The sequence below is a fragment of the Delphinapterus leucas genome, chromosome 10 (genome assembly GCF_059928025.1).
Source record: "Delphinapterus leucas isolate spDelLeu-1000000601 "Yukka" chromosome 10, BTC_Dleu_Yukka2, whole genome shotgun sequence".
In the NCBI taxonomy this organism is placed as follows: domain Eukaryota; kingdom Metazoa; phylum Chordata; class Mammalia; order Artiodactyla; family Monodontidae; genus Delphinapterus; species Delphinapterus leucas.
In genome coordinates this window covers 3,021,025-3,030,505 of record NC_143138.1, presented here as the reverse complement: position 1 = coordinate 3,030,505, position 9,481 = coordinate 3,021,025, and the positions used below count along the sequence as shown (strand labels likewise).

The window sequence follows — 9,481 nt, the reverse complement described above, 5'->3', positions numbered from 1 at the left end:
GGAGCACAGCAACTAGGACTCAGAACTCATCAAAAGGATGCTGCTAAGTGCTTTGCAGTTCATCCTATTAAATGCTTTGTGGCCTCTGTCAGGAAGCTCCCCCACACCTCACTTGTGGTCCACCTAACTGGCCCATGGGCACCTCTAACATTCTGTGCACTTCAACCTCCTCTCCCCGCATGGCCAGCTCCTGGCACATGCTCCCATGGATGGTGAGCACAAGACTTTGCAGACGGCTGTGTGATTGGGAGAAAACCCACAAACTTGAGGACTTCAGGGCACTGCTCTAGAGAGAACTGGCAGGCTCTTAGGACCCGGCCAAGACTCCACCAAAAACTGTTAGAGCTAATCAACAAACTCAGGAGAATTGGAGGATACACAATCAACATACAAAAATCACTTTCATTTCTGTATACCAGCAACAGAATAGCTGAAAAAGAAATTAAGAAAACATTCCCACTTAAAATACTTAGGAATACATTTAACCATGTGGGCTAGAGACCCGTACACAGAAAACTATAAGACTTCGATGAAATAAATTGAATAAGACACAAACAAATGGAAACATATTCCATTTTCATGGATTGAAAGGACTAATATTGTTAAACTGTCCATACTGTCCAAAGCGATCTATAGATTCATATCAAAATTCCAGTGGCATTTTTCATAGAAATTGAAAAAAATTCTGAAATTCATGTGGGACCACAAAAGACTCCAAATGGCCAAAGCAGTCTTGAGAAAGAAGAATGATGCTGGAGGCATCACAATTCCTGATTTTAAACTACATTTCAAAACCACAGTAATCAAAACAGTATGGTACTGGCATAAAAACTCACACCTAGGTGGATGGAACAGAATAGAGAGCCCAGAAATAAACCCATGTCAACTCATCTTTGACAGGGGTGCCAGGAACATACAGTGGGGCAAGGACAGTCTGTTCAATAAATGGTGTTGGGGAAATTAGATATCCTTATGTAAAATAATGAAACTATCCTTATCTTAAACCACTCACAAAAATTAATGGAAAATGGATCAAAGCCTTAAATGTAAGACCTGAAACTGTAAAGCTCTTAGAAGAAAATATAAAGAAAAAGCTCCTTGACATAAGGTCTTGGAAATGATTTTTTGGATATGACATCAAAAGCACAGGGAAGAAAAGAAAAATAAACAAGTGGGACTACATAAGCTGAAAAGCTTCTGTACAGCAAAGGAAATTATCAACAAAATGAAAAGGCAACCTATAGAATGGGAGAAAACATTTGCAAATCATATATCTGATATGAGGTTGATATCCAAAATATATACGGAACCCAACAAGTACATGGAAACATGCTCAACATCACTAAACATCAGGAAAATGCAAATCAAAACCACAACGAGATATCACCTCACACTTGTTAGGATGGTTATTATCAAAAGAGATATATATGGAACCTAGAAAAAAAAAGGTACTGATGAACCTAGTTGCAGGGCAGGAATAAAGAGGTAGACATAGAGAATGGACTTGGGGACATGGGGTGGGAGGGGGAAGCTGGGCGAAGTGAGAGTAGCATCAACGTTTACACACTACCGAATGTAAAATAGTTGACTGGTGGGAAGCAGCCGCATAGCACAGGGAGATCAGCTCAGTGCTTTGTGATGACCTAGAGAGGTGGGATGGGGAGGATGGGAGGGAGGCTCAAGAGGGAGGGGATATGGGGACACGTGCATGCATATGGCTGATTCACTTTGTTGTGCAACAGAAACTAACACAGTATTGTGAAGCAATTGTACTCCAATAAAGATCTATTAAAAAAATAATAAAAAGACCAGAAAACTGACAAGAGATAACAAATTTTTGCAAGGATATGGAGAAAAGGGAACCCTTGTGCACTGTTGGGGGGAATGAAAGTTGGTACAGCGATTATGGAAAACAGTGTGGAGGTTCCTGAAAAAATACAAAAGAGAATTACCATATGATCCAGCAAGTCTACTTCTGGATATACATCCAAAGGAAAGGGAATCAACATCTCGCAGCACTCTCATATTCATCGCGGCGTTATTCACAATAGCCAAGATATGGAAACAACCTAAGTGTCTTTTGACAGATTAATGAATAAAGGAAATGTGATATATATTTATATATATCACAATTATACATACACACACACACCATAGAATATTATTCAGCCAGAAAAAGAAGGAAACCTTGCCATTTGTGATAACATGGATGAACCTGGGGGACATTATGTTAAGTGAAATAAGCCAGAGACAGAAAGACAAATACTGTATGATCTCACTCATATGTGGAATCTTAAAAAAAAAAAGTTGTAGAAATACAGGGTAGAATGTTGATTGACGGGTTGGCGGGTGGAAATGGGGAGATGTTGGTCAAAGTGTACAAACTTTCAGTTGTAAAGCGAGTAAGTCCTGGGGATCTAATGTATGGCATGGTGACTACAGTTAACAACACTGTATTGTGTTTTGTTGTTGTTGTTGTTGTTGTTGTTTTTTGCAGTACGCGGGCCTCTCACTGCTGTGGCCTTTCCCGTTGCGGAGCACAGGCTCCGGACGCGCAGGCCCAGCGGCCACGGCTCACGGGCCCAGCCGCTCCACGGCGTGTGGGATCTTCCCGGACCGGTCCCCCGCATCGGCAGGCGGACTCTTAACCACTGTGCCACCGGGGAAGCCCTGTATTGTATATTTGAAATACGCTAAGAGAATAGCTCTTAAGCGTTGTCACCACACACACACACCATGGTAACTGTGTGAGCTAATAGATGTGTTAATCAACTTAATTGTGGTAATCATTTCACAATGTATACATATATCTATTATGCTGTATACTTTACAATTTTATTCATCATTTATACCTCTATAAAACTGGAAAAAATAAAAACCAATCGTGAATCCGAAGGTAGTGAGAGGAAGGGTGGTAGCTGGTGTGACTTCCTCCCCGACGCCACCTCCAGCTTGTGAGTGAGCCTCCTGGGGCGAGCTAGTAATCTAGTATTAGACTGACGAATGTGAAAAGTACATTATAACACTTTACCAAGAAGCATAAGCCGTTGTCCTGCCTTCAGAGAGTCGTGGGGAGACAGAGGTCACAGGGTAGGGGGAGGCACAACCTTAGAAAGGACAGGCCAGCTCAAACTCCCAATTTTATTTTTGTGAATGGATTAATGTCCAGGAAAAACACTTATCTATAGAAAGAATGTTTTTGTTACTGCTCCCATTAGAGACTGAAGATCCCTCTAGTGCTCCTATTCTGCGATTCTGAGAGCTAAAAAGAGTGTGTATGTGTGTGTGTGTGTGCGCGCGCGCGAGACGCGTGTGTATGTGTAGATATAGGGTGAAATCCGCACCTTCTCCAGGGCCTGGTGGAATAGTGGAGATGATGTGGAAACAGCTAAGGAGCTGTAAGAGCTGGTGGCGGGTGAAGGTGAGGGCAGTGGTATATGTGTATATTTTTAGAAAGAGGGAGAGAGAATTCCTTTGTTGGGGCTTGGAATCCCTGGACAGCGCTTCACCTTCAGTGATGTGTCTTTTCTTCTTCCTTTACTTGGGGCCGGGCAGGCACCTGACAGCCTGACCCCAGGACTCTGCAGAGAGGCTGAGAAATGCTTGTCCAGGCACAGGTGAAGTAGGATGTTTCTGGAAGAGCCGGCTCCTTTATTTCACACTAGACTCTGGTGACTAGTGGATTGAATGAAGCAGAGCATGGGAATAGTCGAGCTCAGCGCTGACACGTAAGCCTGCAGTACAGGACAGCTCTTAATAGTGCGATAGAGACAGGGCTGGAATCTGAGCCTGACTCTTGCCCTGCATCCCTGTCGGCCTCTCCCCACGGCACACGCCCACACGCCGCTCCTTTCATCCTCCTGGGCTCCCCATGTCTGCGATCAGGGCTGCCCTGCACGCATCTGAATGAAAATGAATAACAATACAGGTTAGATCACAGGGCTGGGGGAGCCTGAATAGGGGTCCTGAGGCTTCACTGGCTCAGCGTGAAAACTTGGCCTGTCTTTTGCAGCCCAGAAGCTGGAGGAATAATGGACTTAAAGTGGTGCCTTCTCTCAGGCTAATTAGAAAGTCAGCAAGCCAGGGCCCTGGGATTCCCTGTGCTCCTCCCCATGAAGGGGAAGCAGCTCCTGACCCTCGGGGCGCTGAGCAGGGAGGCGGTGCTGGCAGGGAAAGCGCTGGGTGCAGCAGGGGGCAGACCCCGGGTCACCCGCTGCAGCTGCGCAGACTGCCTGCTAACCTCCCGCAAGTTACTTTGCCTCTTGCAGCCTTCGTTTTCCCCCCGTTAGAGCAGGGATGATATTTTGCAGATTAATCCTTTGTCAGTTGCTTCGTTTGCAAATATTTTCTCCCATTCTGAGGTTTCTCTTTTCGTCTTCTTTATGGTTTCCTTTGCTGTGCAAAAGCTTTTAAGTTTCATTAGGTCCCATTTGTTAATTTTTGCTTTTGTTTCCATTACTCTAGGAGGTGGGTCAAAAAGGATCTTGCTGTGATTTATGTCACAGAGTGTTCTGCCTTAGTGTTTTCCTCTAAGAGTTTTATAGTCCCTGGTCTTACATTTAGGTCTTTAATCCATTTTGAGTTTATTTTTGTGTATGGTGTTAGGGAGTGTTCTAATTTCATTCTTTTACATGTAGCTGTCCAGTTTTCCCAGCACCACTTATTGAAGAGGCTGTCCTTTCTCCACTGTACATTCCTGCCTCCTTTATCAAAGATAAGGTGACCATATGTGCGGGGGTTTATCTCTGGGCTTTCTATCCTGTTTGCTCAACATCTCTAATCATTAGAGAAATGTAAATCAAAACTACAATGAGGTATCACCTCACACCAGTCAGAATGGCCATCATCAAAAAACCTACAAACAATAAATGCTGGAGAGGGTGTGGAGAAGAGGGAACCCTCTTGCACTGTTGGTGGGAGTGTAGATTGATACAACCACTATGGAGAACAGTATGGAGGTTCCTTAAAAAACTACAAATAGAACTACCATTCGACCCAGCAATCCCACTACTGGGCATATATCCTGAGAAAACCATAATTCAAAAAGAGTCATGTACCACAGTGTTCATTGCAGCTCTATTTACAATAGCCAGGACGTGGAAGCAACCCAAGTGTCCATCGACAGAGGTATGGATAAAGAAGATGTGGCACATATATACAATGGAATATTACTCAGCCATAAAAAGAAACGAAACTGGGTTATTTGTAGTGTGGTGGATGGACCTAGAGTCTGTCATACAGAGTGAAGTAAGTCAGAAAGGAAAAAACACTGTATGCTAACACATATATATGGAATCTAAAAAAAAAAATGGTTCTGAAGAACCTAGGGGCAGGATGAGAATAAAGATGCAGACATGGAGAATGGACTTGAGAACACGGGGAGGGGGAAGGGTAAGCTGGGACGAAGTGAGAGAGTGGCATGGACATATATACGCTACCAAATGTAAAACAGATAGCTAGTGGGAAGCAGCCGCATAGCACAGGGAGAGCTTTGTGACCACCTAGAGGGGTGGGATAGGGAGGGTGGGAGACACAAGAGGGAGGAGATATGGGGATATATGTATATATAGTTGATTCACTTTGTTATACAGCAGAAACTAACACACCATTGGAAAGCAATTATACTCCAGTAAAGATGTTTAAACAAACAAACAGGGATAATAAATATTTGCAGGGTGGCCATGAAGAAACAAGGCAGCACCTGCGTGGTGCCTAGAGCACTGGGGGCTGGGTGAGGGGCATGTGCGGCTGTGGGTTCTCTTGTTGCCCCCAGTGTGAGCTACCATGGTTGAGAAGACAGGGTGAGTATCCCTCTCATGACGAATTGGAATGCAGAGTTTGCAGGGTTTAGAAGATGCTGCCTGGGACCATGCTTTAGAAGGAAATGAAGATTCCTTCTAGGTTTCATGGATCAAAAAAAACAGAGAAGGCAGGACATGTCCTGGCCCTCGAAGGACAGGTAGGGTTTTCAGGGGAAGCATCATAGGGGAAGGAGGTGGCTGAGCAAATCCTCAGCGGAGGGAACATGCTGTTTTCAGTGGTCAGTGAGGAAACCAGCCAAGTGGGAACAGAGAGTTGACCCAGGTGGGAGGGGATGTTGGCACCTCATCTTCCTCCTTGTCATCTCATCACACCTCACTGAAACGACTTGTTGAAGTCTCTGTTCTCCCGGCCAGGTTGTAAGCACATGAGAGCAGAGACTGTGCCTAACCTAGCTCACCCTGATCTGTATGTCTAGGGCCCGGCACTGACTAGATGCTCAACGTATATATCAAATGAATGAATGAATGAGGCCATGGGTGGACGTATTGGGAAAGGTAGGTTATGTTCGGGTTGGGGAGGGTCTGGGCTAGAACCGAGAACCCACTGAAAGTTTTGAAGGAGGATGTATCTGTCTGAAGGGGGTGTTTTAGGAAGGAGTAACCTGAGAGCCCATGGAGGATGGGTTGAAGGGTGGAGGATTTGTAGGTGAGATGGAGGCCAGTGAGGAGGCAGTGGGATCCTGAAGGCATCAGATGGTGGGTCCTAGACTCATCCGTTCCCAGTGGTGATGAGACAGGAAAGTAGGTGTGATCAGATGAGTTAAACGAGTGCTCCACAGAAAGTTTCACCCTGTGGCCTCTTCTGATGGTTCCTGGAATTCTTAAGATTCTGCGTCTATTTTCCCTCTCCAGAATAATAATAATAGTAAAGGTCCTAAAATTTTCAAACAGTTAAGAAAAAGAGGGAAAAAGCCACAACTTCCCACTGTTTGCCCATGTGGCTTGGCCATGGAATAGGTGGCGGAAAGTCAGCCCAAGGAGGGGACAGGCTGCGGTGGGTGCAGGGTCTGGATGGTGAGAGGGCTGGGCCAGAGCACAGAGCTGAGGGCCTCGGCACTGTGGCTGCTGGATTCTCTGCTTTGGAGAAGGTGGAAATTCCTAACTTTCCTAGTGTGGAGTGAGAGAGGCGGAGGAGGAAACATAATAACTTTAATTTCCTGCTCAGTTAAAAACCTTGACTTAGGCTTTGTGGAGTGATTCTACACAGTGTTCTAAAGATTTTATAAATTCCTCTCTAGGGATAAGCCTCCAGGGAGAACATGCCCCAAGGGACTACTCCTTTTTGAAGAACAGGCCTAGAGCGGAGAGTTAAAACTTCCTCAGAAATACAAACAATCCTCTTCAGATTCAAGGCCTTTAGCAAGTGGCTTATATTTTGCCTTGTTGCAACTTCAGGTGTTCAAAGACCAGTGGTTGGAAAAGATCTACCTTCAAGGGTATAAGTAGACAGAAAAGCCTGACATTTCCAATTTCCATCTCAGAAAGGACATCAAGAACTGGGTCCTGGATGGGAAGAAAGTGTTGTTTTCTAAGCCTTGAATCTTCACATTTGTAGTTTTTATTACACCTGGTTTGTTTCTGGGCATGATGAGTAGAAAAGCATTGCAGACTAAATAAGCCTGAATGCCTGTCTTCAGCGCAGCAAGAGGGGGTGGCTGGGCCTCTCTTCAGCCAGGCTTGGGAGCAGAAGAACCAGAGGGGACCAAGAGGTGGGAAGGTCACAAAGCGGGGAGGAAAGCCAGACAGTCTTGAAGCCTTTGTCAGTGAAGGAAAAGGAGGGCGTCCTAATTAGAAGCTGTAATAGTTAATTCTATGTGTCAGCTTGGCTGGGCCACAGGGCCCAGATATGTGTTTGAACAGTATTCTGGATGCTTCCGGGAGGGTGTTTTTGGATGAGATTAACATTTAAATGGGTGGGTAAATGTTTGAATAAAGCAGTTTGCCCTCCATAATGCGGGTGGGCCTTATTCAGTCAGTTGAAGGCCTGGATAGAACCACCCCTGAGCAAGAGGAAATTCTGCTAGCAGATAGCTTCAGGCTCAGACTGCAGCGCCGGCTCTTTTCTTGGCCTCCAACCTGCCGGCCTATCCTGCAAATAGTGAACTTGCAGGTCTCCATAATCTTGGGAGACAATATGCCTCAAAATAAGTCTCTGTCTCTCTCCATGTATATATACATACACATCCATCCTATTAGTTCCGTTTCCCCACTGAGTGCCCCTGACTAACTCTGTTCATCACTCCTGCTCGCTTTGATCATCTGTGCTATTAGCAAACTCGCATGAGCTCAAGCCATAGACGGTTCCAAGTATGCTGAAAATTCAGAGAAAAGTCTGCGACATTTATTAGAGGATGTTTGAACGTTATTTAGAGAATGAAGGACATGATGATACTTGCCAAATGGTATTCCTTTGGCTCGACATTAGAAAACAGATATGGAACAGAGGGCAAAACATTAGAACAACATTTCTATTCAATAATAAACTTCACTTTGAAGTAGATGGTTAACCCTGAGTATTCTAGTTAATCTTAGTATCCTGGTTCAACAAAGCTTTGGCCAGTTAACACTCCCAACTTGTGCAATGCAATACATAGCTTTATGCTTTGGAGCGTGCTTGCTGAATTGAGTGAATGTCCTGACAGTTCAGGCCGAGCAGGGACTGTGGCTGGACAGATTGGTGGGGAGAGACTGCTGAAGCATGTTCAGTGGGGGTGACAGAGCACGTGTTTTTCTGGCCACAAGCTATTTCTGAGAAACAGAGGGCTGTGGCCAGAGGAGAATCTCTTCGAAGCAGGTCACCATGAGCACGAGAACAGTACAAGTCATGACTGCACCTGAGGCCACCGGTCTGAGAGCCGGTCTTGGCTCCACCTCTTTTCGGGTTGAAAGTAAACGTTGGGCTAATAGGTTAGTCTTGAATCCTGACGTTATCCCACGGTGGAGAGAAGGGGCAGAGAGAAATTTCTTGCCAAAATAAGGAAGACCATTTCAGACATGTTCATTGTAATGACAGCCTTAGAGCACTGTTCAAACGCTAGGAGAGAAGGTGGACTGCTAGGCAGTGAGGCTTTAGTGGAAGGAAGGTGGACCTCGTGTTCATAAACACTGGCCTTGCCAAACTACGCACTAAACTCCTGAAAGGCCTCGTCCTCTCCCCGGTCTGAGTCTTACCACATCTTGGCTACAGACTACTACCAGCCTAACTCCTCCTTGAGCATTAGGTCTCTATATGGAAGAAGCGTTTCTTGTTCCTCCTGTGTGCCACCTCAGCCCTGCTGCTGGCTTTTCTCAGCCCTTTTCATGTAGAATTAGTGCCTCCTAGACCCTGTGGTCCTTGAGGGAAGGACTGTGACTTTTGCATGGTTATATGTCCAGTGTCTTGAGGAGGGCCTGCCACGGTGTAACTGGCTCCCTTTCCTTCTCCCTAAAGTTTGACCTTGCCCCAGACCCCTGTATCCAATTCACTTCTAAAGCAGGGCTCTACAGGGCTTATCAATTCTCATCTAGCTGATCCTGTTATTGGACCTGCTTTGACCATAAAACCCTACTTCTCACATTTATTCCTTATTATTATATAGTCCCCAGTTCTTCCAGAGCATGGATTGCCTTTCTTTGGGCCTCAGCTTCCTTTAACTGTATCAGATACCTAGAACTAAGTC

At 45.2% G+C, this 9,481-nt stretch overlaps 1 long non-coding RNA gene across 3 annotated transcripts in view; it reads left to right on the top strand.

Annotated features, from left to right (window-relative positions):
• LOC149748115 (uncharacterized) overlaps window positions 1-9,481 on the top strand; it is a 60,936-nt gene that overhangs the window by 26,276 nt on the left and 25,179 nt on the right. Inside the window, exon 2 of one of the 3 annotated variants that reach the window (XR_016394505.1) lies at window positions 188-9,481. This exon is cut by the window's right edge and continues 25,179 nt beyond it. The exons of the other annotated variants lie outside the window; for them this stretch is intronic. This is a non-coding gene — a long non-coding RNA (uncharacterized LOC149748115). The remainder of the gene's footprint in view (window positions 1-187) is intronic. 3 annotated transcript variants of the gene reach the window in all.